Below are 25,092 nucleotides of genomic sequence, written 5' to 3'. Positions count from 1 at the left end.
CAGCTCTGTTTATGAGGATGAAATGCCAGTGATCACCAATCCCATGCCTAGGTTACTGGATATTTTTTGTGAAGTATGGTTGATTTACAATGCTGTGTTAATTTCTGGTGTACTCCTCAAGCTTTCTTAGAAAGCAGTCTGGCAGTTGATATCAAGAGTCAAAAATATTCCTATGTTTTAATCAACTAATTCAGCTTTGAAAAACTTTTAATCAGGAAGTATTTCAAAATGGCAGGGAAAAGTCAGTACGGATGCAAGTCACAGACATATTTTTATATGTATATATATATATATATATAAAATCTCAGCCAAAATATTCTTCCAAACGTTCACAAAGTAGAATAGTTTGCAGCCATGAAAAAGTGTGTCCATGAAAATATTTTATGACATGTCAAAATGTTACACTTACGATAGGCTTGAGAATAAAATTAATATATAAAATGATTTGTAATATACAAACAATGTACCCTTCTGAAGGAATTATGTCTATAGGTAGAAGCATTTTCCTTAATTTATTTTTTATTCATTTTCAGAGTTGGAGTCCTTTCATTGTAGGTGACAAAATCAATTTCCAATGTGTTTAAACAACACCCAAAAAATGGGGATGCATGGGATTTATTGGTTCCTGTAAATGAAAACCTCAGATCTGAGGTCTGGCTTCAGTCAAGGAGAGATACTGTAGCCCAGATGATGTCAAGGGCTGGTCTTGTCCTGTCTTCATTCTGTGTCCAATGATGTCTCAGCATGCTGCTTCTAGGCACTCAGCATCCCAGATCATCCATCCAAACCAAGAGAGGTCTCTTTGGCAGCTTCCTCTCTTGATAGAGGAAGCTTATCATTCACATGGGCACAAGCACGTATCTCCTCACATAATAGTGGCTCTTACTGGGTTATTTGCCAATTCTCCAATCATGTGCGAGGCCAATACAATGAGGGGTATTATTTGTCTTAAACCAACTGAGATCTACCTCTGGTGCTTCAGAAAGAGTTGGTTAATCGAGCTTAAATCACAGGACTAAAAACAAAAGGGAGGTTATTTATCCTAAAGCAAATTCTGGGCCCTCATCTAAGACTGGGGACAGATCCAGGACAACATTTCTGTCCAGTACTGAGTACTTTCAAATTATCTTTAATGAGCAAATGTTAAAATTATGATCAGAAAAGATGATAAATAAGAAGAAACTTGAGGAAGGAGAATGGAAAGCTTTCCTGTTTCATAAGAAATATTGAACCCATTAAGTGCTTGGAAGAAAAATGGAAATGTGTCAAGTTTGTAAAAGTTCTGAAATGAATTACAATTGATTTCACAGACCATGTAGTAGACAGTGCTCTACAGTTAGTGTGTCTTTGGGCTCTTTGAGTATTTCAGTTCTTTCACTTAATAGTTGCTTCATTTGGGGCAAATTGCATCATCTCCATGTGGCTCTATTTCCTCATCTGTAAAAGAGATATAATATTACCTTCCCAACAGGGTGATTGTGAGGATTTAGAAAAATAGATGTGTGCTGAAGCAATAGTAAGCATTTAAAGAATCTTAACTATTAAGATTACTTAATACATAATTAAAAAATTATTATGCAGACTTTTTAAAAATGCATAGTATTTAAATAGCCTATATGTGCTGTACAAGAGAGGAAGGCTTAATATACCTTGTATAATACATTTTTCACAGCCTTAACTAATTTTCACATTTAATCACACACACACCAAAAAGTTATTCCTTTCACAATCATGAAGGCTTACTGTGAAGAAAAGGATGATGAAAGAGTAGAGGAGAAAATAAAATGCTTTCTCTACAAAGTGATGGCTTAAAAACTAAGAAAAACACCTTTTTAAGACTTTGGTCACCATATTCATAGCTAATACTTAGGTATAGTTTTTCACATGCCTGTGGTTAATGTTCTAATTGTTTTCACAATTAGTAAATAATTGACTCATCACAATAGTCCTATAAATTGCTATTATTATCCCCCCATTATATGGGTGAGGAGATTGAAGCCCCTAGAAGTTAAGAAATTTGCACAAGGCCCCACAGCTAGCATCGGAGCTGGGATCCAGATGCAGGAGTGTGGCTCCAGGAGGGGTTTGTAAACACTCCATCTGCTCTCCCCTGCAGGTGCAAGCCAGCCTCCCGCTGTTACTGTAAATAACATGATGTGGTTCACCTAGTCTTGAAATTCACATTCTTTGTAGCTTTCTCTCTGGGGCAGCCATCAGGAGCAGCCAGGGACCCTGAGTACATGCTTCTGGACTATGACCAAGAAGGTAGATGGAAGGAAAACAGTTTAAAAATGGTACCTTTAATGTGCATTCTTCAGTGGGCAGAAAAATACCTGCCTAGTGAGGAACTGAAGCCTTACCAGCCACGTGCAAATTATGCTTCAGACACTCCCGTTGCCCTTGAATCCACACAGTCAGAACTACAATGGATCAGGGACATGAATCTTGTGCAAATGCAGGGAGTAGGAGTACCTGCCATTTTAAGATCTCAAGGAGTATGAAAAGCATGTGAAGCTTTCATCAGCAGAGACCTGCAGTCACTTCCACTATTTCCCTCAGGGCATGTCCACAGCTTCACTGGTCCTATTCAGAATGAAGATGACAGCTAGCACCTGCTGACCCCTGAATCAGTGATAGGTTCTCCCTTGAAAGGAAGCATATCCCCTTCATGGGTTACAACTAGTTCATAACCTAAATAATTCTATAGATGTAGAAGGGATACTTTCATTGGTTCTGCTATCACAGACTTGTCTCCAAAAGAACATGCCACCAGTTACTCCATTTTCAGCCATTTAAAGATATACTTAACAGGCTTCCTTCTTTAGTGCAGTTTTAGGTTTACAGAAAAATTCACAGAAAGTGGAGTTCCCATATATTCCTTATGCCCTGCACACAGCTGCTCCTGCTGTCAGCATGTTACATTAGTGGATGCACTCATTCTTTTTGACATCCTTCATTCCTCCTCCCCTAAAATTTAACATGCCGGATATTCACGTCTCTTGTGGCATTTACATGCGATTTACATCACTTCTCAGGTTTATGTGAGGTTTACAGCACGTGCATGTTGTCTGTTTAAGCGTAGATTGGGGGCAAATTTTCTGTGTAAAAATATGATCATTAGTGAGCCTTATGCTGCTGGGCATTTGGGTTGTCAGGTCCTGTTGACCATTGCTTCAGTTATTGGGATCATTGTCTACGGACTTTCAGTGTTCATTGTATTTTCAGCAGAACTTCCCAAGAACCTGAATGGAAGAGACCCAATCCAGAAGTACCTGACTGTGCAGGTGGGCCACGCCCATCACTGCTTCCCTCATCAGTTTTAACATCATCGTGACCCTGAACGCCATATATGAGAAAGTGGCAATCAAGATGACTGAGTCTGTTAAGCTCCTTCTGCAGCTGAGGTCATTTCTACACCAGTTTTAGAACCAGGTCAAAACAGAGACTTTATCTTTTAGGCACTTCAATTCCAGTACATTACAGTCTTTAGAAAACTTCAAGTGTAAACGTATTTTCTCTAGCCTATATGAGAAGTGAATTAGCTGCAGCTATGCATTAGTAAAAGGGACAAAGAAAGCTTTAGAATGTCCAAGCTCTGTGTAAATATGTCAGTGCTTAATAATAATTTCAATTACATTAGATCATGTACCCTATTGTTGAAAGTAAATAGTCTCTCTATTGCAAATAAGTGGAAGAGGGTCGTGGTTCCAGTGGCAGATTTGCTTGTGCGTTACGGAGAGGACAAGTAATCACACTTTTATGTGTCCTCCCCCCCATGCTGTTCCTGTTAGTGTAGCTCCATTCTCATCAGCTGTGGCTTCTATAACAAATGTTTCTTCTCTCTGGCTTGTATCCAAGCCAGCGGCTTAGCGGCCCTAGTTAACTGCTTCCCACACACTGCATGTGGCTGGGTCGTTCTCCCAGTTGTCTGCTCAGTGGTCATCTTCTGAAAACACTAAGACCAATTCAAATTTTGAACTAGGAGGATGTTTTATGTTCCCCAAATGCTTCTAGCAAGTTGCCCCGTGTTTTGTTTGTTTTCTTCAATAGTCCTACCTTCCTGCCGTTCAGGGAGACAAGAGAATTTCACTTAGCAGGATGTTTAGAAGTAGCTTTCTTTCAACTTACACCTGACAGAGGACAGTTCTTGCCCATTGGATACTGTTGTGCTTATAAATTTTAAGGAAAGGGTGACTTTGTTTTTTTTTTTGCCTTGTGTGATATTGCATTCATAGTGGGAGAAACTCTTACAACAGTGTGTACAGTTGGAATTAACATAGTAGCTATTTTAAGGAATTCAAAACAGCTTATATGAAAAAAGTGTGAATTGTGTATATATATATATATATACATACTTAGCTTGTTAACTCATGTGTCCGTGGCTTTGATTATGGTCTCAAAGCTGTTCACAGTTTTACAGACTTAACTTTTCTTTATTCTAGCTGCAGAGATCCCAAGGACCAGACTGACTGTGGGAACAACCTAGCCATGAAGGTGTTCTTCTTCCAGTTTGTCAAATACTACTCCTCGTGTTTCTACATCACATTCTTTAATGGCAGATTTGTGACTTATCCTGGAGATCTGGTGTATTGGCTGTGAAAATACAGAAATGAAGACGTGTGAATACAGCTTTGTGTTCGGACAGTCTAACCTGTTTCTTGTATTCTCTTAGTTGCCCAATGAAGAGTGTCTTTACTCTCTGTTCCTTAGATTTTTTTAGGCATAAAATAATGACTTTATTTCATGTTAGAGCTATCTAAAATTTAAATGAGATTTTCTTTCTAATATTCCAGTGTGACCCAGGTGGCTGTCTCCTTGAACTGATGATGCAGCTGACAATAATCATGGGAGGACAGTCCATCTGGAATAACATACAAGAGGTGTTACTTCCGTGAGTACTAAGTCATGTGATCTTGGGGTGAGAACGGCCCACCCATCCAAGTAATTTTCCTGCATGCCCATCTCTAAAACAGGGGAGACTCTCTGCTTATTAAAGCTCTCCAGATAAGATGATCCAGCCAACAGTGTAAACATACCTCCTGTTTAATAATTATGTTTAAATTCCTTCCTTTTTATGTTTAAATTAAATCCTCAAATGCTATAGTTTCTGCTTATTAGCCCATCACTGGGGACTGACTGATCAGAGCCCGTTGAGAGATGGCCCTTTTTGGGGCCATGAACTAAGTTTTCCCACAACTTCCCGCAACTTTCTCCTCCTTTTATACATGCATTTAAAAATCCATAACAGGAATTTGTTGAGTGCCTAGTATGTGTTAGTCACTGTATTAAATGTTGTACATATATGTGTGTGTGTGTGTACAATTTAATCACCCAAACAATCCTTATTCTTATCTTCCTTTTCAAATGAAGATCCTGTGGCTTAAAGAGGGTAAATGATTTGCCCAAGTTCTCATTGCCAATAAGAGACCACTGTGGGACTCAGATGTAAGACCCTATCTCATGGAATTCATGTTCTTCTAAGAACAGAGACTCTCTTGGTGTCCTAAGGCACAGGGCTACATAATGTTTTAAGAGACATTTGTCTAAAATAATAACTACAGAGGTTTTGACTTACTGTTCTCTTCCTAAAAATGAGAAAAGCAGATGTTAGCAAAGGTCACACTGTCCTTTGGATTTTCACATAAGCCCTATCCCATATCAAAGTGGACATTCCAGTGTTATCTGCAATTTCTGAACATTTCAAGGAGCTTAGTGTATTCACTTTCTGTTGTAACAAGTATCCCCAAATGACATGGTAGTAGGAAGAAAAAGAAATAGTCTCCACTAAACAACACAAATTTAACCTTGTAGGGTTCTTGAACGCAGGAGCCTGCTGAAGTCAAAATATTGACACGGCTGTTTCTGAAGGCCTCAGGGGAAACTGTATCTTTGACTTTTCTGGCTTCCAGAGGCCACCTACGTCTCTTGGCCTGTGACCTCTTTTCCTTCTCTCAAGGTCAGCATGGTTGTGTGCCTCTGACTCTGATCCTGTGGTCAAATCTCCTCTCCTGTCTCCCCTCTTCTGTCTCCCTCTTCCTACTTTAATGACCCTGGTGATTACAATGGGCTCACCTCTATAATCCAGCTCGTCTCTCTTAGAGAAGGCTGGTTAGCAACGTTAACCGCATCTGAAATCATAGACCCCCTTTGCAAGGGAAACTGACCTCTTCCTATTTTCTGGTGATAAGGACATAGACATATTGGGGGGGAACATTTTTCTGCCAACCACACTAAGCTTTTTAAGATAATTTCTGGCTTTGAGTTTCTGTCCTCATGAAACTGTTGATCTCTCTTCTGTCTTGCCTTCCACAAAATCATTCTGCTCCTGGCCAACCTAACTGCATTGCTCACCACTCACTGTGGTGTCCCCCAAAACCAATTACACAAGCAATTCTTACTGTTGTTTGGAGCATGGAGGAGAAACTCAAACAACTTGAATTTTGAAATAAAAACCTCCATCATTTTACAATCTTCCATGCCACTATAAAAAAAATTATTTTTTTAACTTCATTTTTTAATTTTTAAACTATTTTAAACTTTGTAACTTTTTTAAACTTTACTTTTTTTCTTATCATCCTTCATTGTAAGCTCCAGAAACCTGCTATTCTGCCCACCGCATCCAAGTTCCCTTTCACTGTTTCTCCTCCCTTCCCTAACTTTCCTTCACTCTCCCTTATTACCAATTTTCTGTCCATTCTCTTTATAGGGCAGTTAAATTATTTTTTCTTTCCTTCTTTCTGTTTTTGCAGAGTGAACACATTTGTGTGTCAGTGTGTCCTTCCACATTTCTTCACAAGGTCTTCATCTTTCAGCTTCAGGATGGATTACTGTGGTCTGTCTCTAAACAAAGGCATTTCCCTTGTCCCCCAGCTCACCATGCCCCTCAAAAAAAAGATTCTGATCTTTGCTGTGAAATGAATCTTTTTTTTCCCTACTGTGCAGTAGACAACTCTTACCCTGAGCTCACAGTCAGATTTCTCCAGAGGAGTAAAAGTAGCTCATGTGCAAATAATACTACTTTTCTCTGTGAAAAGAAATAGATCAGATAGAGGAAATACTTAACTCAGATTACTCAAAAGCATTTCCTGAAGGAAATAGGTTAATTATTTAACACTAAATTTTGTTGAATCTGGTTATCAGTGAGCTATTTTTACCAATCAAGAAGGATATATTTCCTAAATTGGTACTGAGCAATTCATGTGAAATGAAACTTGCTCACATTAACTAGTTTAAAGTAAAGGATGCATTATAGTATCTGTGGTCTGTTTATACCTTCGCTTAAGTAAGCACATTGTTGTAGGTTCCAGTGAGCTGAACTTTGCCTACATGTATTTCTACTCTGGGCTAAAATATTTAGGGAAAATATTTTGCATTATGTTTCCCTTTTTTGAATACCAGAAATTCTGAATGGTAGCCAAGTTCGAGGGTGGCTTGTGTTTTCCTCACTGCCTCTTCTCTTTGTATAAGGTGCCAGTTTCCTTCTTAATTTTTCATATAAAATCCTAACATACTAAAGATCTATCAATTACTCTTGCTGCCCCAAAACTATACCCATCCTCAAAAATACATCGGAAGGGAAAAGAAAACTTATCAAAGTTAGTGACTATTTTCATGCTATTTAAATATGTCTAAAGGAACATAATGAAATGAATTTTACCATATCTCACCTGCCTCCACCCCCCAATCCCATGTGGGTTTGTTGAGTAGGATTCTGGGAGCAAATGAAGAAGGGCAGTGATGCCGTGATCCAGGCTCTCTCTGGGGTCTCCCCAGCACTTGGATCGGCACTTGGTATAAAGTAGGTCTCAGTCCGAGCCAGCTGAGTGAGTGAGTGACTCACAGGCATCGAATGAGTAACATCAGTGAATTAACAGCATTCTTTGTAGGACTCAGAGAATAAGCTGAGTGCCCTATGGCCTTCCCAGCCTCACGTACTATTTTGATGTTGGGGTCATTTCTGGGAATGTTATTCTGTACTTGACAAAAGTCTAGTACAATTCCAGGGTTAAGTAACTTTCCCTAGGGAAATTTTATGATAAAATATTAAGAAAAATGGTTAAATGCCCAACATGACATAGCACTGTCCTTTGGTGTTTAGATAATGTATGGCTGTAATTTTCTTACTTTATATGCTTTCTACATTTTCCACCGTGTGTACGCACTACTATATAGTAAGAAAATGCAAATATTTAAAAGAGAAAATCTCTCTTCTCCAGATATGATTTGGTTAGAGGATGAGTCAGATAGATATATTAAGAGAATCTTAAATACATGTGTCCATAATTCACTCTTTAAATCCAGGAACAGGAAACTCAGGAATGAAATAGATTAAGAGAATCAAAGATACTTGTATTCAAGATTAGCAAGTAGGAGTGTCCTCAAAAGAAAAGGTGATTATCTATAATTCAGGGATTAAATGTGATAATGAACGTACAAAGACAACATGAAGTAGAAAATGCCACGTGGGAAGCACTGAGTAAAGGGCAATTTACCATGATTATGCCAATATGTGTGGTCAATTCCCAAGCAAATTATTGTGTAACCCCTGCTAGAGGGAGAAAGCTTCCAGCCTTGGCTGGAGAGTGGGGAGGATCCAGTGTCTGTATTTTTTAAAATGTCTACAGGTGTTTCTCATGTGCAAATTGGTATCCCTGCATGAGAACCATAAACCAACAGAAAACCCAAAAGACCGAGGACAATGATGGGTTGCCGACAGCCCAAGCTTTTCTGCCACAGAAGAGTGGTTCCAGTCAGGAAGACTGAGCAAGAGGCTCAGAGTCTTAGCTAAGGACAAGCAAGTCGGGACTTCTAATACGACCTAATGTCATCGACGGGGGAGGGCAGTTCAGCACAAGAAGGGAGCACCAGGTGAGTTAACATGGAAGTTACATCCTGGATCCAAACCGTGATGGATTTGGGTCCCGGAGGGTTAAAGCCCTGCTTCCGTTGGGCATGGACCGCATTCCACAAGAGGCTGAGACAGGAATTATGAGGCAGAGAAAAATTCCCCCAGGAGACTCCCGAGTCTGGGTGCCTGGAAGGGTGATGGACGAGCACGGTCCCAGCTCCACCCGCACCGCAGGGCTCCGAGTGGCTGTGGAGCTGTGCGCTCCCGGCCGGACCTCAGACCTGACTGCAGTGCTCCGGGCTGCGGCCTGGGGAGCGGAGTCAGGAGCAGGCTGTCCCCGTCATTCTCGTAGGTGCTGCAGTGACCCCCACCCCGGTGGCCACGGCGTTCCCAAGCCAAGGGTCTAAGTGACTTCAACCTTATTTACAGGTGACCACAGCTGGTTAGCCTGTGCTGCTCAAAAAGAAGATCCCATATGGGGTTTTGATGTGTTACGGGGTTTGCTAATACCTGGCCTGCTTTGAATCGTTTCATCTTGACAGCAGCCTGGGCAGTCGAAGTTTCACCTCCCAATTTTATTTCAACATTTTTTGTTGAAAGTATAGTTGGTGTAAAATATTGTGTTAATTCTTGGTATACAGCATAGTGATTCACATATACATACATATATATATATATATATTCCTTGTCATATACTTTTCCACTATAGGCTATTAAAAGTTATTGAATGTAGTTCCCTGTGCTATACAGTAGGATCTTGTTTGAAACAAAAATTACTAAACAAAGTAACAAAGGAAGCAGACTAAACCTATCCATGTATACGGCACAGTTGAGTTTATCTCAGGATTTAAATGTGGTTTTGAACTCCAGGATCTCTTTATCAACTTATCATATGTAAAGTGCCTGTGGAACACTTCTCAGAAAAATGTTTAAAAATCATAAGATTTAGAGAATAAAGAAGGAAGATAATTATACTGAAAAGCAGGTATCAAAATATAGAAATGGGCATTTTGTGATACAGTAATATCTGAATTATTGGAAGGACGTGTTGAATAAGAGGATCCAGTGGTGGGTCTACTGACCGCAACATTCTGCCACAGCAGTGAGTGTAAATCAACTTCTGAGATCTGCAACAATTGCATTTTGAATGTAAATAAAGTTAAATAACAAATAAGCCATGAAGTGTGGATTCAGATTCAGGGGTATCTCGAGTCCATATCCCCACCCCTTCACAGAGCTCCCTGCTCTTCCCCTAATGTCATTGAAAGAATTGGGGAAAGTTTGTGAAGCGAAGGGCATGTTCCATTGCAAAGAAATCTCGTAGCAACCCTGGGAGCATGGCCAGGGAAAGGTTAACGCTGAGATCAGAGGCAGTGGGAAACCTAGCAGGGGAAGCTCTTTACAAGTCACATCATATACTCTGTGTGTGTCCACGTGTGTGTGCATACAGACGTGTGGGCATGTATGATGTATACACCTGCCTTTCGTGTGAAGACGCCTCACTGTCCAAATTTGAAATCCATCCATACGTGCAGTGCAGTCAGCCGAAGCTCCGCCAGATGCTAAGTTGTCTGTTGTTGCTCTGTCTCTTCTGCTGAACTCCACGAGTAAACCACGCGCCAGCTGTTGCTTTCAGGGACAACAGCTCTGTAGTCTATAGGTCCATGCCTTGTTTCACTGCCAACTCCGAATTCCTTTCAGGACAAATTGCCATTTGAAAAAGGGGGAAGCATTCAGTTGTCCCACAAGCCTCTGAGTGAGGAAAAAATTTAACCTTAGAGACAGCTCTGTGGGACAACATCCAGAAGGGTGCAGAGCACTGGGCTGCGAGTCGAGGCTGTTTCTTTCAAGCTCTGCACTGAATTTGAGGTGGCATGTCACTTCTTTGGCCCTTGATTTGTTCAGCTGAAATTAGGGTCTTAGACCTGTTCGATCCAACGTTAGAGTATCACTTTTCTGATCAGTGATCCTCCATGGTTCCACAATTCCTTCAGAGGGAAAAATGCCCACATCCTCACGGCAGCCTCTAAGGCTCCACCCCCCAAAACCACCACTTATTTCCTATTCACTCTGGCCCACACCAGCCTCCATGCTGTCTGTCCAGCGTGAGGGACCTCAAGGCCTGTGATCACTGTTCCCTCTGCCCACCCCTTTGCCTCCGTCTTTGCCTTATTCAAAGGTCACTTGCCCCATCCACACTCCTCCCTACCACACATTCCTCGCCCTCCTTTATTTTCCTCTGCAGCACTTATCACCAGCTCACCGACCCTGTATTTCTTTCTTTTACTTATTTTCTCTGACAATTTACAAACTGGAAATGCCATGGCGGATAATAGCAGAGAAATGGGGGAAAAAACAAATGAGGGTAGGTATCTTCTAAAAGCTAAAGTGCCCACCTGAAAAGGAGGTAGGAGATAAAGTAGTAGTAGTCGTTACAATTTTGGTAAACACAAGGTACGTAGTCAGGACTAGTTTTCACAATACTTGAGTGTAGGTAGGCAGCAATAAAAAGAAATTTATCCTGAAAACAAGAAATTAAATTCTTGGGAAGATGATGTGTTCAGCTTGAAATGTCAGTAATACTTTTATGACCTTGGTCTGATAATATCTTGCTTTATAATTTGATCTGTTTGACAGCTGGGTCATGAATCTAATGATGCCACAGTTTCGGGAGCAGAACAGACCACCCCACGATGGGAATGGGACAACCATCTGTATCCCACGGGCAAACTGGGATTATTTTATGAATACCCTGAAATGAGTAAGTCATCAGTGGGGATTTCTGTGCTTTCGGTTATACTAGAATATGCTTTGGGTCTCAGAAGCATCGGTTACCGAGCCAAACAAAGACCTAGCATACCGAAACGGATCCCGCTTTTCTCAATTAGATGCAATTATGCAGTCAGGCTTTCAAATAGGTTGCCTGTGTATATCTTTGTCAATATTTATGTTGTACAATGCTGAAGGTTTACTGCCAAGGAATGAAACGGAATACTCATTCAGGTAATTCTCCATCATTGATTCTCAGATCCTTCTGGTCATGTCGTCTAAGGATGAACTCAGAACCGTTACTAGATGTGACTCAGCACGGGCTGCAGCCCGTGTGGCACAGCTGTTGGCTGATATCCTTCTAAACAGAGTCATGTGAGCCCGCCAGCCTGTGCAGAAAGCCCGCAAGAGCATCCTGCCTCATGGCAGCAAGGGTCACAGGGTCACCCCTTCCACACCTCACACCTGCCTTTGACATTTTTCCTATTTCTTCTGGCCGATGGTTTCAGCCTGGTTCCTTGAGTCACCTCATGGCACATCACTGGCTTGAATTCAGGATGAATTTGCTGATCTGGAGTATTGGTAGAACACAGATCCCCTCCTTCTCCAATGTCTTTGTCCATTTCTGTAAATTTGCTTGGCCTTTGTTTCTCTTTGTTTGAACTTGGTTTTGAGCTCTCGGTTGCCTTTAAATTGTTGCATCTCAAAATAGATTTCCATAGGAAACTTCATCTTTTCTATTATGCATGGCGCACTTTTATCTACTAGAAGGCTGATGATGTTCACGTTTTGTATCTGAGACCTTTGAGCTCACCACTGCCTTGAATTACTTTTTTTTTTTAAGCTTAGGAGAGAGGAAAGTATTTTTGTCAATAGGCTTTGCATTTATGCATGCCGGTTCATGTCTGCAAGACACCCCATTGGGCTTCCTGTTTATAAGTCTACAGAAAGAGGGAGTTTTCTTTTTCCTAAATTACATGCTATATATATAATAATTGCTTTTAAAATATATAATATACATAGAAACGCATCTGATTCCCTCGGTGAATGAAAGGTCATTTTGTGTCATCTTCAGTCAGCTATGCTTTGTGGCCTGGTGTCTGATTTGAGTTTCATCTTTGCTTTTGTTGTGCTTAGTGACCAGGTTCGATTAAGGGTGCAGCTCCTGTCCCTGGTGTAGAAATTATGTTCGTTTTTTCTGCTTATTTTCAAAAGGACTTTAATCCAATGACCTGTTATTCCAAAATGAGTCATAATTGTAAATATTTCTTATTGGGGCTATTATCAGCATTAATAATAACAACAACATTCTGAGGGCAGCATATCATTTGGTATTTTAACACACACGAAAAATGCCTTGGAAAATAGTTATTGTTCTAGTTAAGTCAAATAAAGGTCATTGAAAGGAAAAGTTGCACGCTTTTGGGAGAAATGGATAGGACTTTTAGAACTTTATAGTCTCAATAAAATACTAATTAAATAATTCAGCCTAACTCTACCCTACATAACAGGATGGAGTAACAGCTATTGTAGAGAGATTGTTCAGATTTATTCGTTTTCCTATTCTCTAAATAATCCCTAACGAATTAGAAATTTCAATCCATTTTTGAGAGTAGGCAGTCTGTTATTCTGTATTCAACGCTGGAGTGAAACTTATTTTGTGTTCTTTTCGTTCATGGGAGATAGGATTTCCAAGTGCTTTTTGAATTATTTTTGTTCCTCTCAAATAAAGTGCCTTTGGTGGTGATCTCCTGACCTCAGTTTCCTCCTCCCAGTTTTCCCCATGATCATTAATGACACCACACCTGCCTTTTTAGTTAGGCCTCTTAGCTGCTGAAGGGGAACAGCTTCTGACAGATGACCCTGGAGCCCTCCACCCTTGCTTCTTTAGGCCTCTCACCCTGCCACCATCCCTAGTCTCCTTCGCCAGAAGTATCTTTCTCTGCTTTTCTGCCTGGAAGGGCTCTTGCCAAGCCTTGCCAGCAAACCCTCAACTTTTTAGAGATTTTCTGCTCTCCTTTCTAAGCATGAATTGCAGTTGATTCTTGTCTTGATGGTGCGTGATCATGTCTGTGTCCATTGCGCTCCCCGGCTGGACTGATCCTGTCGGAGGCAATAGTCAGGCTTTTCATCTTCCCGTGCATGTCTGAAGCACCACAGCCTGGACCCTGGTTCTCATACGTGTTTAAGTGACTTGAGCTTGGAGTTTCAACGCACTCACATACAACTGTTAGATGAGTTGGCGGTAACATTGCCCCCAAGGCCCCCACAAGGTTCTATAGGGCATATGTTTTTTTCTGAGTGAAATTTCTCTTTTATTTGTTCTAGTGATTTCCCCACTGTCCTTTGAGATTATTGGAGTAACCCTGAGTTATTAACCACAATAGCTCACCCCCAGAAGCAAAAGATCCTGCTGTTTGAGAACTCAGACACGGGACATAAGAGAAATAATCTATCAGTCTTAAAATCTGGAAGCCATAAGATACCGTTTTGTACTTAGAGCACCCAAAGCACAAACACCAGTCTCTCAAGAACTTGGCGCTGCCTTCCCAGAGGGCGGGTGCCGTAAGTGAAATGCAGTGAGTGATGAAGTGAGAGCTCTTCGTCTCTGGTACTGCCTTTTCCACCCTTGCTGTGTTAACTTGATCTTCCCTTCATATATTATGTTCTCCATTTAATTTACTGCAGTTAATATCCGTTGTTCTTCAACATCTCCTTTCACGCGCCCACTCCATTCCCTCTCTCTCCATTGTTATCCCACCCACGCCTCTCCTGCGCTCTCCAGGACCAGGCCTTTCTCCCCCACCCCCTCACCTCTGTTCTGTCTGCCCACCACCTGCACTGACATTTCCTTAACTCCACAGAATGAACTTTCCAAAATGGCAGCTGAGTAAGTGGGGGGGATTGTAGACCTCTCATCTCTTTACTGATTCATTCATTTATCTATCCAACAAACACTGAGCACCTGCTATGCCAAACACTGTATCAACTGCTGGGGAGACCAAGACAGGTAAGACTTGGTGTCTGCACTCCGCAGGGCAGGCGAGACTTGGCGAGTAGTTGATGGATTGCTAAGCAGGTGAACACACATTGGACTTCATAGAGCTGGGAATATTTGAACTGAATTTTGAAAGGTGAAAGGAAGTTAGCTCTCTAATGTGTGGTAGAGGGAGTGGACACTTCATGCAGAGAGGTAGAGACATATAAGAGTACACGGCATGAAGCGGCTTGGCCAGACTGAAGAACAACAAGTAGGGTTAGAACAAAGTATCCACAGGTGGGAATATCAGGTGCACAAGGCCACTGTCATGATGGGTCTTGTGTGCTTAGACTTGAATGTATCCTTAAAAAAACAGGGCTATATTGGAATATATGTAAGCAAGAGAATTGCATAATGATTATGTTAAAGTAGATCTGGTTATACTGGCAGCAGAATGGATAATAACATTTTTGGGGGGAGGCCCATATTTTGGGGGGAAAAGATATTTCGGGGGCCACCCCAGGTAATCCAGACAAGTGGCACACCCCTGCAGAGAGGCCCTGGGCAGAGGGAGAGAGTCGTGGGCGGCAGAAGTGGTAACTGCTGCAGAGGGGACTACAGGGCCGGGGCGGCGGGCTGCAGAGCTGCTGAGGTGACTTTCCAGTGACCCATCTGGAGAGTGGATCTGCAGTGGGAGTGTTAGGGGAGGAGATGTTTTCGAGGAGATGGTTCTGTGTGTGGCATTTTGATTGCAAAGTGTCTATGGGACATCTGAGGAGTGATGCCCGTTGTTAAGCTGGATTCAACAGTCAGGAGCTCAGAGGAGCTGTGGGTGAGGCCGTGGGGGCGATTCATTCCTGCCAAGTGGAGGATTGAGGACGAGGCCCTGGGGAAAATGGCCATGTACATGGCACATGGGAGAAGATAAATCCACCAAGAGAAAGAAGAATAGCAGAGCTGTTGGGAGAAACTAGTTGAGGCAACACAGAGAAGGCTGTAACCTGGCTTAAGAGGGATTTGAACACTGACTAATAGGAGCATAGTGAGAAAGGGGGGGGTGTGTGGGGCAATAAAGCAAGAGCTAAAGCCCACCTTTAATTGCCAAGCCTGGGGAAAAGGAGGAGGAGGACTATACTTAGGTAGACTTTAAAAAACAGATCTGTGTGTATCTGTGTGTGTGCATATGTGCACACAAACTTTTCTGTCTGGGCTTTTTAAGTTTATTTAATAAAACAAAAATTAAGGGGGGAAAACATCCCCCTGAGAGGAAAATATTTGTCCACGGCAAAAGCTAACTGGTAATCAAATAAACACGAGCTGAAAATGCTGACTAGTTTGAAACACGCAGCCACCGGCAGTACAACTCCTGTCTCAGTGCTGCGATGGGGGCCGTGGGGGATGCAGGGCTCTGAGCCATGAGGAGTCTTCAGCGCAGGTACTTCTCCAAGAAACTGGACTTTAAAGGGAAGAAGAAAGTGTAGAACATATCAGAGAGCAATACAGGGCCATGAGAGAGGGTTGGGCGAGGGTTCGTTTTGTTTTACAGTGGGCGTTTCTGGCCTTGCTGAGTTGCTAGGCCTTTGCTCTTTTTGGTCTTTGTTCCAAAAGCTTTTTAGAAAGTTCTTCTCGCTTGAAAATCTGAACAGATTTAATCATGTTGGGTTATTTCTGGTGTTTTATTTTTTAATTAAAAAATTATCTGGAATTTATTTTAATGTCATAAATGAGGACAGTCTACCAGGCCTTCCAATGATTTAGCTAATTACTGCAGAACTTGAATCCACTGATTTGAAGTGTCAGTTTTATAATATTACTAAAATCTCATAAATATCCACGTCTATTCTTGAAATGTAATGTATTTCATTCATACTCTCAGTGCACTATTTCTATACTGTTTCCATGAACATAGATTAATACCTCCTAGAGTTGGTCCTGTTTTATCCTTTTCCAGAATATCCCTAATACTACAAATTCAAACATCCCTCCTCATTACTTTATTTGTATATATAGGTATATTTCTGGAATACATTTAGGATCACCTTTCAGATTTTTTTCTTAAATCCATTTGGGAATATTAACTAAATTTGCATTCAGATACTAAATTTATTTTGGAGAAAAAATGTTCTATGTCCCCCAAATTTGAGTCTGCCCACTGAAGAGGGTGGTGCATTCTACTGTTCATTCAATCATCTTTTTTTTTTCTTTTTTTAAATCATTTATCAGAATCTTCTTAATATTTTTCATTAATTTATTTCTGAATAGTCTGTGCCTGCTTTGTCATTATAAAATGATATCTTTTCTGGGTTTTGATCTGGGTTGATTGCTAATAAACTCTTAATTTCTGGCTTCTCTTGAATAAGAAGGAGATCTGACACTGTGAGGCCCTATTTCCAATATGGTGATGGTGAGCATTGCGTTTCCTTAGGATGTCCACTTGCCAATTTGCCAGTGGCTGCACCCACTCCAAGCATTTCTGCTACTTACCTGCCCCCGTAGGCAGATGAGCTCATGTAGGGTTAGGTGGGTTATGGACACAGATACTGACATCAATGCTGCCACGCTGCTGACCCTGTGGCGTCACTAACTCTGGTTCTTTCTCTCTGACCTCCCTGAATATGACAGCTCCTTTTGGGCTGTGGACCTACTGCATCTTTCCAGCACTGTCGGCTTTTCTGCAACACACGCCTGCCTCTCAGGTCAGAAGCAAATGTCAGCTCCTCCTACCCATCCACCCCATTCACGGTCTTGCCGTTCCTGGCCAGAGTTGTCCCTACCCCTTGACTGAGCAGTAACACTAAAGGGACTATAAATTTGCCTCTCATCCACTGTCTTAGTTACATACCTGTGCTAGTTTACTTTAAAGGTCTGCCAGTTAGGAGGGGAGGGTCTAAAAGTCTTTTAGATCTCTGACCTTATCATTTCTAACCACTCCCCCACCCTATGGAACAGCTTACCACAGATCTCTGCTGCCCTATCTGTAGCATTGCCCTGTAAATTACACACAGAGAGAAAAGAACTTCTAAGCCACCACCATAACTTTGACTTCCTGTGACCACACAGACCATAGAAATATCAAGATAAAAATTCCTGAAGAAGAATATTTTGCTTAGGAAGACACTTTAATTGCATACCTTTCTGTGACTTGTAATAACTTCATAGACCCTCTGAATGTGCTGCACTCACTTTCCCAGACTCAAGGGAGCTTGCTCACTTGCCTATATTCAGGGTATTTCCTCCAACATTCTCTATGCATAGCTTTCCCAAAGGTACATTTCTTATTTCTATTTAAATTGTTAGATATATCCACAATATTCTTTTTTTAATCCTCAAATACAAATCATCTTCCAAGATTGTATTATTTCAACACTGAGAGTGAATAATATGCTTCAAGATTCCCAAGTTTATTATGAGCAAATAATTATGGTTGGTTGAAGATTTTTAAGTATGTTATTCCTACTAAGGGTATATATGTGAAAGAAACAGGTTGTAATGAGTCTTCTTCCCAGAGATTTTATATTTGCCTTTTGTTTGGATTCTTTCACTGTTGAACATTATTATTACCATGAACTTCTTTTCTCTTTGGGATTTAGTTCACCATTTTCCCCTCTCTCTTTACAGGAGTAAAAGAATTTATGTTGTCATTCCATCCATCCACCACTCCATGTTTTGTGTCCATTCCTTCAACAGGTATTCAGTTTGGGTTCACCACAGTATATGTGGCCTCTTTCCAGTGGCCCCTCTGTTGGCTCTGGAGAACAATATATTGGAAATCAGAGTGGGTACGTGGAACCTTGACTACCCAGTATAGATGCATTGTGCCAGTAAAAGCCCAGAACATCGCAGCATGGCAGCCCACCATGCAAGGAACAGCAATTCTGGCTTTGGTGGACCAATGTGAATAAAAAGGCTTCATTGGGTGAAGACTTAGAAAAGTCCAAAAATGCATTGGCGTTGTTTCCTAAGGAATCTAGTGTTGGGTACTGTTTAATATGAGAGGGAGATGCTAACACTATCATCGTTATAAACAACATAGTTGTTGTAACTGTAATTGTTATTATTTTTAATATATTTTCTTTATAATTATTATTTGTGACTTACAAGACCCTTACAGAGGCAGTTGTTAAGGAGCGTGGCCGTTATACTGTTGCTGAAGTGTTAATTCAGTAGAAGCATGGTAATAGCATTAATAAGTACTCACTCTTTTGATCCTCACATTGACTATAAAGGTCACCCAGCAGTGCTTGTATAATGGAGATAGAAATCTATCCGTTTAAGTGTTTGTAGAACTTAAAATAAGAGCAGACATTCCACCGCATTTGACCATATATTCCAGACTATCAGTTTAAAATAGGAACTACCTGATGAGGCCATAGAAACCCTTTGTGCATCCCCAATCATTCACTACCTTCCTGGTCCCCTGGGGCAGCGGTTCTTCCAGAAGGTGGCCCCATCTCACCTCCCCACCCCACTCTTGGCCTTTGATACCAACTGTTGGTCATTAGCTAAGCATCCTCATGTCCTTCATGTGTCTGAGCTGTGAGGGAACAGAACTCAGCTGTTTACAAACTGTATTGACTATGACCAGTATGAACAGCCTCTCTCCTTCCCTGCCCACAACCCCACAGTGCAACACGGGGCTCACAACCACAGCGATTCCCATGCCAGCCCATCAGGGAACCTTCTTCCCTAGAAATATTCTTACAACCAGAGATGTTTCCTCCCTTACTTCACTGCCAGTTTCACTCCCAGGTTACAGTCCCCAACAAAAGGCTATCCCAGTTTGAATTTCTTAATCAAGTCTCATTGACCCTGAGTACCTGGCTTTTTCCTATGAGCACTCATAGAAATAGAACAGGGCCAGGCAGTGGCTGTGGGCCAGGTTCCTGGGTGAGGGGACTTGCTGGGAGCTTCAGGTTCTGTAGCCTGGCCGAGCTTAGCTCCCAACACGGCGTCTTCCCATCTGCATTATTTCGGGCCAGGCTTCAACAGTTCAGAGTTTCATTTTATCATCTGCAAACAGAATAATCCCCTGCTGCATATTTTAAGACTGTTATGTACCACAAAGTGTGCTTAGGGAATTCAGTGAGTCAATGCATGGAAGTCACACAACCTGGTCCTCAGGGAATGTTAGTTATCTTCATTATGCACCATCGATAAAATTGGCTCACAGACTCGGCCAGGTTTCAAAGCTACAGTCACAAGAATTTGACAGTGTGTTACTGTCTGGATCATAGTCACAATTTTACACAGTAAAACAAACTACCTGGGACCACCCAGCTGTCAGCCCACCTGACTCCCCACCCCAGGATCCCTCAATTTATCTGATTTGCTTGCTACCCCTACTTTTTGGAGAAAGTTGGCAAATCACACACAGTCAATGACTGCTAGGTTATGTCCATTCCCATTCACTCAAATTGCCCCATTTTCAGTATCCACTGTGCTGCAAAACATAGACTAATGTTCAGAAATATGACAGCAAGGCCTTTCCCGTTCCACAGTCAGAGAACTAAAAATCTGTCATGTTTAATATGCCATGTGACACTAAGCAAAGCAGGAAAACAGGCTTCTGTGCTTTAAGAAAGTTTTTAACAATGACGTTTGAAACTAAAAGTGTTTTTGTTTGGCCTTCAGCTAACCAGAAAATTCAATTGACTCCTATTACCCATTACTCAGGTGTCCTGGTTTGATTGTATTAGGCACTTTTTCCTCATCTCCCCAGCATGGCTTTGCTCCATCAGCACAGATGGAGTGTCTCCAAGGCTGCTCCGTGTGCATAGGCGTGTGTATGCACACATGTGCACCCACTGATTGGTGCCACTGATTCATATCCAGGAGTTGTTCTGTCTTATAACTCAAGCACTGCTTTATTATATCCTAGAAAACTGCTTTTAGATCATTGATTGAACTATAGACCATCCTTTTGCCCACATTAGAAAGTGACATCTTCCAAGACACAGGTCCTGTGTGCTTGTATTTATGTATAAGTAAGAATTAAATATGTATGTCATCCCCTCACATATTTAATTTGTGCCTTCCCAATTGAATGTGCACAGTAAAGGCTAACTTCCCATAACAGGAGAACTTTTAGGAAGTAAGAAGAAGGAATTAGCCACCATGGAGAAGACAGGATATCAAGCAGGATTTTGGTATAAAGTCATTTATTCTAAAGCTGCTCTGGCTCAATAAATAAGTGGAATTGACATTGTTGTATCATGCCAGAGCATCTGCTATTGAAGACTGATTTTAATTTACTTTGATATAAGTGAAAAATTGTGTCAGAACAGCATGGGAAATGAAGAACACTGCATCTATCTGTACTCCTGAAGTGTGTTTCAGAGCTGCTCAATTTTGAGGAAAATTATCTTGTCTGGAGACAATAGAATTATTTTCATTGTTGGAATTTTTGTAGCTCCCAGAAGCACATCTGCAGGTGATTGTGTAAAAGTCTAGAGTTGACTTAAATAGCAGTAAATTTTAGCCTATTGAAATCAGGAGATGTGAAATATTTTTGCCTACCACCACCACCGCCACCACCACCACCAGGCAAGCACTTGTACACCCAGAGAGATTTCACATCAGAGGGAATGACAAAGCTGGTTCTGTTACTGAGGACAAACTTGTTCTGCTCACTGCACAACAGTGATAAATAAATAAATCAGGAGACAAGGTTTTGGGGCAAGGAATAGTAACTTTATTCAGAAAGCTGGCAGACCAAGAAGATGGGGGACTAATGTCCTGGAGAATCATCTTTCCCAAGTCAGAATTAAGGCTCCTTTTGAACTAAAAAGGGGAGGGGGTGTGGTTGGTTTTGCAAACTTCTTGCTGCCGGGATTCTTTGTTCTTGCAGCCATCCATGTGGCTCAGGCTATTGTGTCCCTGTAAGCCTGCAACAAAACAAAGGTTATTCTCTATTTTGCAACTTGCCATCTCTGCATAAGTGCAGAAGTGCTAACATCCTTAAAGGTCAGAGCCCCGAGAATAGGCTTTCTTGTAGGTTTTAGGCTAAAGGCAACGTTGTTTTACAAAAGGTGCAAAGCCAGCAAGATTAAGCCTGGAAAACAGGGCACAGTGCTTCAAACTGAAGGAACAGATCCAATATGGCGTCAGATTTGTTCTCAATTACAGTTTTAGTTAGGGGAAATTTTGCAGCAGAAAATCCCCTCAGTTGTTTTTCTTGCTTTGCCTGAGATCTTGTTTGCTGGCTTGTGGTCTCATGGTGTCAAAACCGTATGTTCAGATGAATACTATTAAAATCATATGGTGCACAAAACATACCTATTCTGCTTCAAAAAAATGACTGAAACATTTAGCTTGGTTTATTCCCATAGAATTTGGATTGAATCTATTCTCGACTTTCTTCTTCTTCAAACCAGTTTTTTACTGGAGGATTTAAAGCCCAAATTAAAGAATTTTGGAGAAGACTCATGTAATTTATAAGACGTTTACATCCGAATTTAAGACTGACTCATATTTGTACTTTTAATCAAGGAACACAATAAACTTTGTTAGTCAATCATTTATGACGTTTTAAACTTTGTCCATGTAATCTTTTGGAAGTTGAGAGGCTTAGACAATTGATATAACAAAACAGGTATCATTGCTTAACTGTGTGAATGAAAGAATCCCAGTATAGTTTCCTGAAAGTATATTTTATTAAAAATAATAATGAATTCTTGCTCTCTAATAAAGCAACAGACAGAAGCACATACTGAGTGTTTAAAATAAATAATACTGTGGGAAAAATTATCTAAGCAACTCAAGATATTATAGAGAAAAAAGGATGAACTTGAAGGAAAATAAATATTGTGCAATTAATATCTTATTTTTAAGAAGCAAATGATAAAAAAACAATTTTTAAATGATTTATCGAAAAAGGATTTATATAAAGCCAACTTATTTTCATAAGTATTACATAAAACAGGGCTATCTAAATCTATATTATTAAAGAATAAAATATATGAAATATATCTCCAAGGTTAATTGATTTTCATAATATTATAATTTTTGAAAATATAACTTACATATACATATTCAAGAAGCTCTTCAGATAAACACAGTAACCTAGTATACAGTTATACCTATTCCACATAAAAAATGAAAAGGCAAGGATAATGCCCCTGCTTACGAACTGCCACTGGACTTCTGGATATTCCTTTAGGTTAAAGACCAAAAGCAAATAACTAGTATACTTTGAAGCGGTCGCTCAAGATTTTAAGATATTCACTATCTATATCCAGTTACAGGAAAGACTTAAGTTTTCTGAAGTTTAAAAAAAAGAAATCAACTGCTGAAAACGAAATTCTGTAATGTCTCATGGCCATAACTATAAAGGCTCTAAATTAATGCTCCCTTAACTGTTTTTTTACAAGCACAGGTCATGATCATCACTTTCAAATTCCATTTATGCTAGATGAACGAACGTCTCCCCACATGCTCAATTCTGAGAGTTAAGTGTGTGTGAAAGCCGTCAGTCACCTACCTTATTGAGAAAACACAGTTTCATTTAAGTGGTAAACAACACTACATACATACATATGGGGAGGAACAAGTTCCAACTGGGAATTAAAGTGAAAACTGCAGGAACTTAAAATCGGCAGAGGAAACATACTGAGAATCCAGAGTAAGTGTTTTAACTGCAAACCATTTCCCTTAAGCTAGATGAACGAATGTCTTTCCACATGATCAATTCTGAGATATAAGTGTGAGTGAAAAAAGTCAATCACGTAGCTTGTTGGGAACACAGCTTCTTTTCAGTGGGAAACTACACTACATACATATATATGGGGAGGTTCTAGCTCCAAATCTGTTTTACAGTAAAAACTTCATGAACTTTCAACAGGCACTAGGAAACATACTGAAACCAGAGTAAGTGATTCTACTGAAACTCACTACATTTGAGCTAGATGAACGAATATCTCTCCACATGCTATGGTCTGAGATATAAGTGTGAGTGAAAGAAGACATTCACTTAGCTCGTTAGGGAAACAAATTTCTTTTCAGTTGGATTCTACACTACATAAATATATATTTATTGTTACTACTTCGAACTCGGGTTTACAGTGAAAACTGCATGAATTAAAACCCGGCATTTCGAAACAGAATGAGAAACCAGAGTAAGTGATCCTACAGCATCCAATTCCGTTTGTGCTACATGAAAGAACATCTCTCCAAATGCTCAGTTCTCAGGTATACGTGTGTGTGTGGCCGTCAATCATCTAGCTTGTTGGGAACATAAAGTTTCTCTAATTTGGAAGCAACACGACATACATATATATGGGGAGGTACAAGCTCCAACTCGGTTTTACACTGAAAATTGCATGAACTTCAAAACGGTACTAGGAAAAATACTGAGAAACCAGAGTAAGTGTTTTTACAGCAACCCGTTTCCTTTGTGCTAGATGAACGAACGTCTCGCCACATGATCAGTTCTCAGAGATAAATGTGTGTGAAAGACGACATTCACATAGTTGGATGAAAAAAAGGTTATTTTCAGTTGGAAAAAACAGAAAATATATATATGTGGGAAAGTACAAGCTCCAACAGGGTTTTAAGGTGAAAACTGAATTAATTCCAAACCAGCACTAGGAAACATACTGAGAAACCACAGTAAGTGTTTCTACGGCAACCCCTTCCGTTTCTGCTAAATTATAGAACGTCTCTCCACAGGCTCAGTTCCGAAAGATAAATTTGTGTGAAAGCCTAACTTCACCTAGACTATAGGGAACATACAGCTCCTTTTATGTTGGAAATTACACTCCATACATATATATGGGGAGTTTCTAGCTCCAACACGGTATTACAGTGAAAAATTTAAAGTTCAAACCGGAAATAGGAAAAAGACTGACTAACCAGAGTAAGTGTCTGACCTTCAAGCCGTTCCCTCTGTGCTAGATGAACGAAAGTCTCTAAACAAGCTCAGTTCTGAGAGATAAGTGTGTGTGAAAGCCGAACTTCACATAGATTGTTGGGAACACAAAGTATCCTTTCACTTAGAAACAACACAGCATGGATATATATAGGGAGGTACTAGCTCCAAATAGGTTTTACAGTGAAAAATACAGGAATATCAAACCGGCACTAGGAAAGAGACAGAAAAAACAGAGTAATTGTTTCACCTGCAACCCGTTCCCATTGTGCTAGATGAAAGAAAGTCTCTCAACATACTCAGTTCTGAGACATAATTGTGTGGGGAAGCCGACCATCACCTAGCTTGTTGAGAACACAAAGTTTCTTTTTAGTTGGAAACTACACTGCATAAATATATACGGGGAGGTACAAACTCCAACTCGGTTTTTCATTGAAAACTGCAGGAATTTCTTACCAGCACTAGGAAACAGACGGAGAAAAGAGAGTAAATGTTTATCTTTCAAACAGTTCCCTTTCTACTACATGAGCGAACGTCTCTCCACATGCTCAGTTCTGAGAGATAAGTGTGTGTGAAAGCTATGCTTCACCTAGCTTGTTGGGAACACAAAGTTTCTTATCAGTTGGAAAC

General features: G+C 40.6%; 1 long non-coding RNA gene across 1 annotated transcript in view; it reads left to right on the top strand.

Moving 5' to 3' along the window:
* LOC141576796 (uncharacterized) overlaps positions 1 to 8,902 on the top strand; it is a 36,796-nt gene extending 27,894 nt beyond the window's left edge. Inside the window, exons 3-4 of the long non-coding RNA XR_012505220.1 lie at positions 4,794 to 4,891; positions 8,625 to 8,902. This is a non-coding gene — a long non-coding RNA (uncharacterized LOC141576796). The remainder of the gene's footprint in view (positions 1 to 4,793; positions 4,892 to 8,624) is intronic.
* The last annotated feature ends 16,190 nt before the right edge of the window (positions 8,903 to 25,092 follow it).

Source organism: Camelus bactrianus, unplaced genomic scaffold (genome assembly GCF_048773025.1).
Source record: "Camelus bactrianus isolate YW-2024 breed Bactrian camel unplaced genomic scaffold, ASM4877302v1 HiC_scaffold_34, whole genome shotgun sequence".
In the NCBI taxonomy this organism is placed as follows: domain Eukaryota; kingdom Metazoa; phylum Chordata; class Mammalia; order Artiodactyla; family Camelidae; genus Camelus; species Camelus bactrianus.
This window is presented reverse-complemented; position numbering and strand designations above follow the sequence as displayed.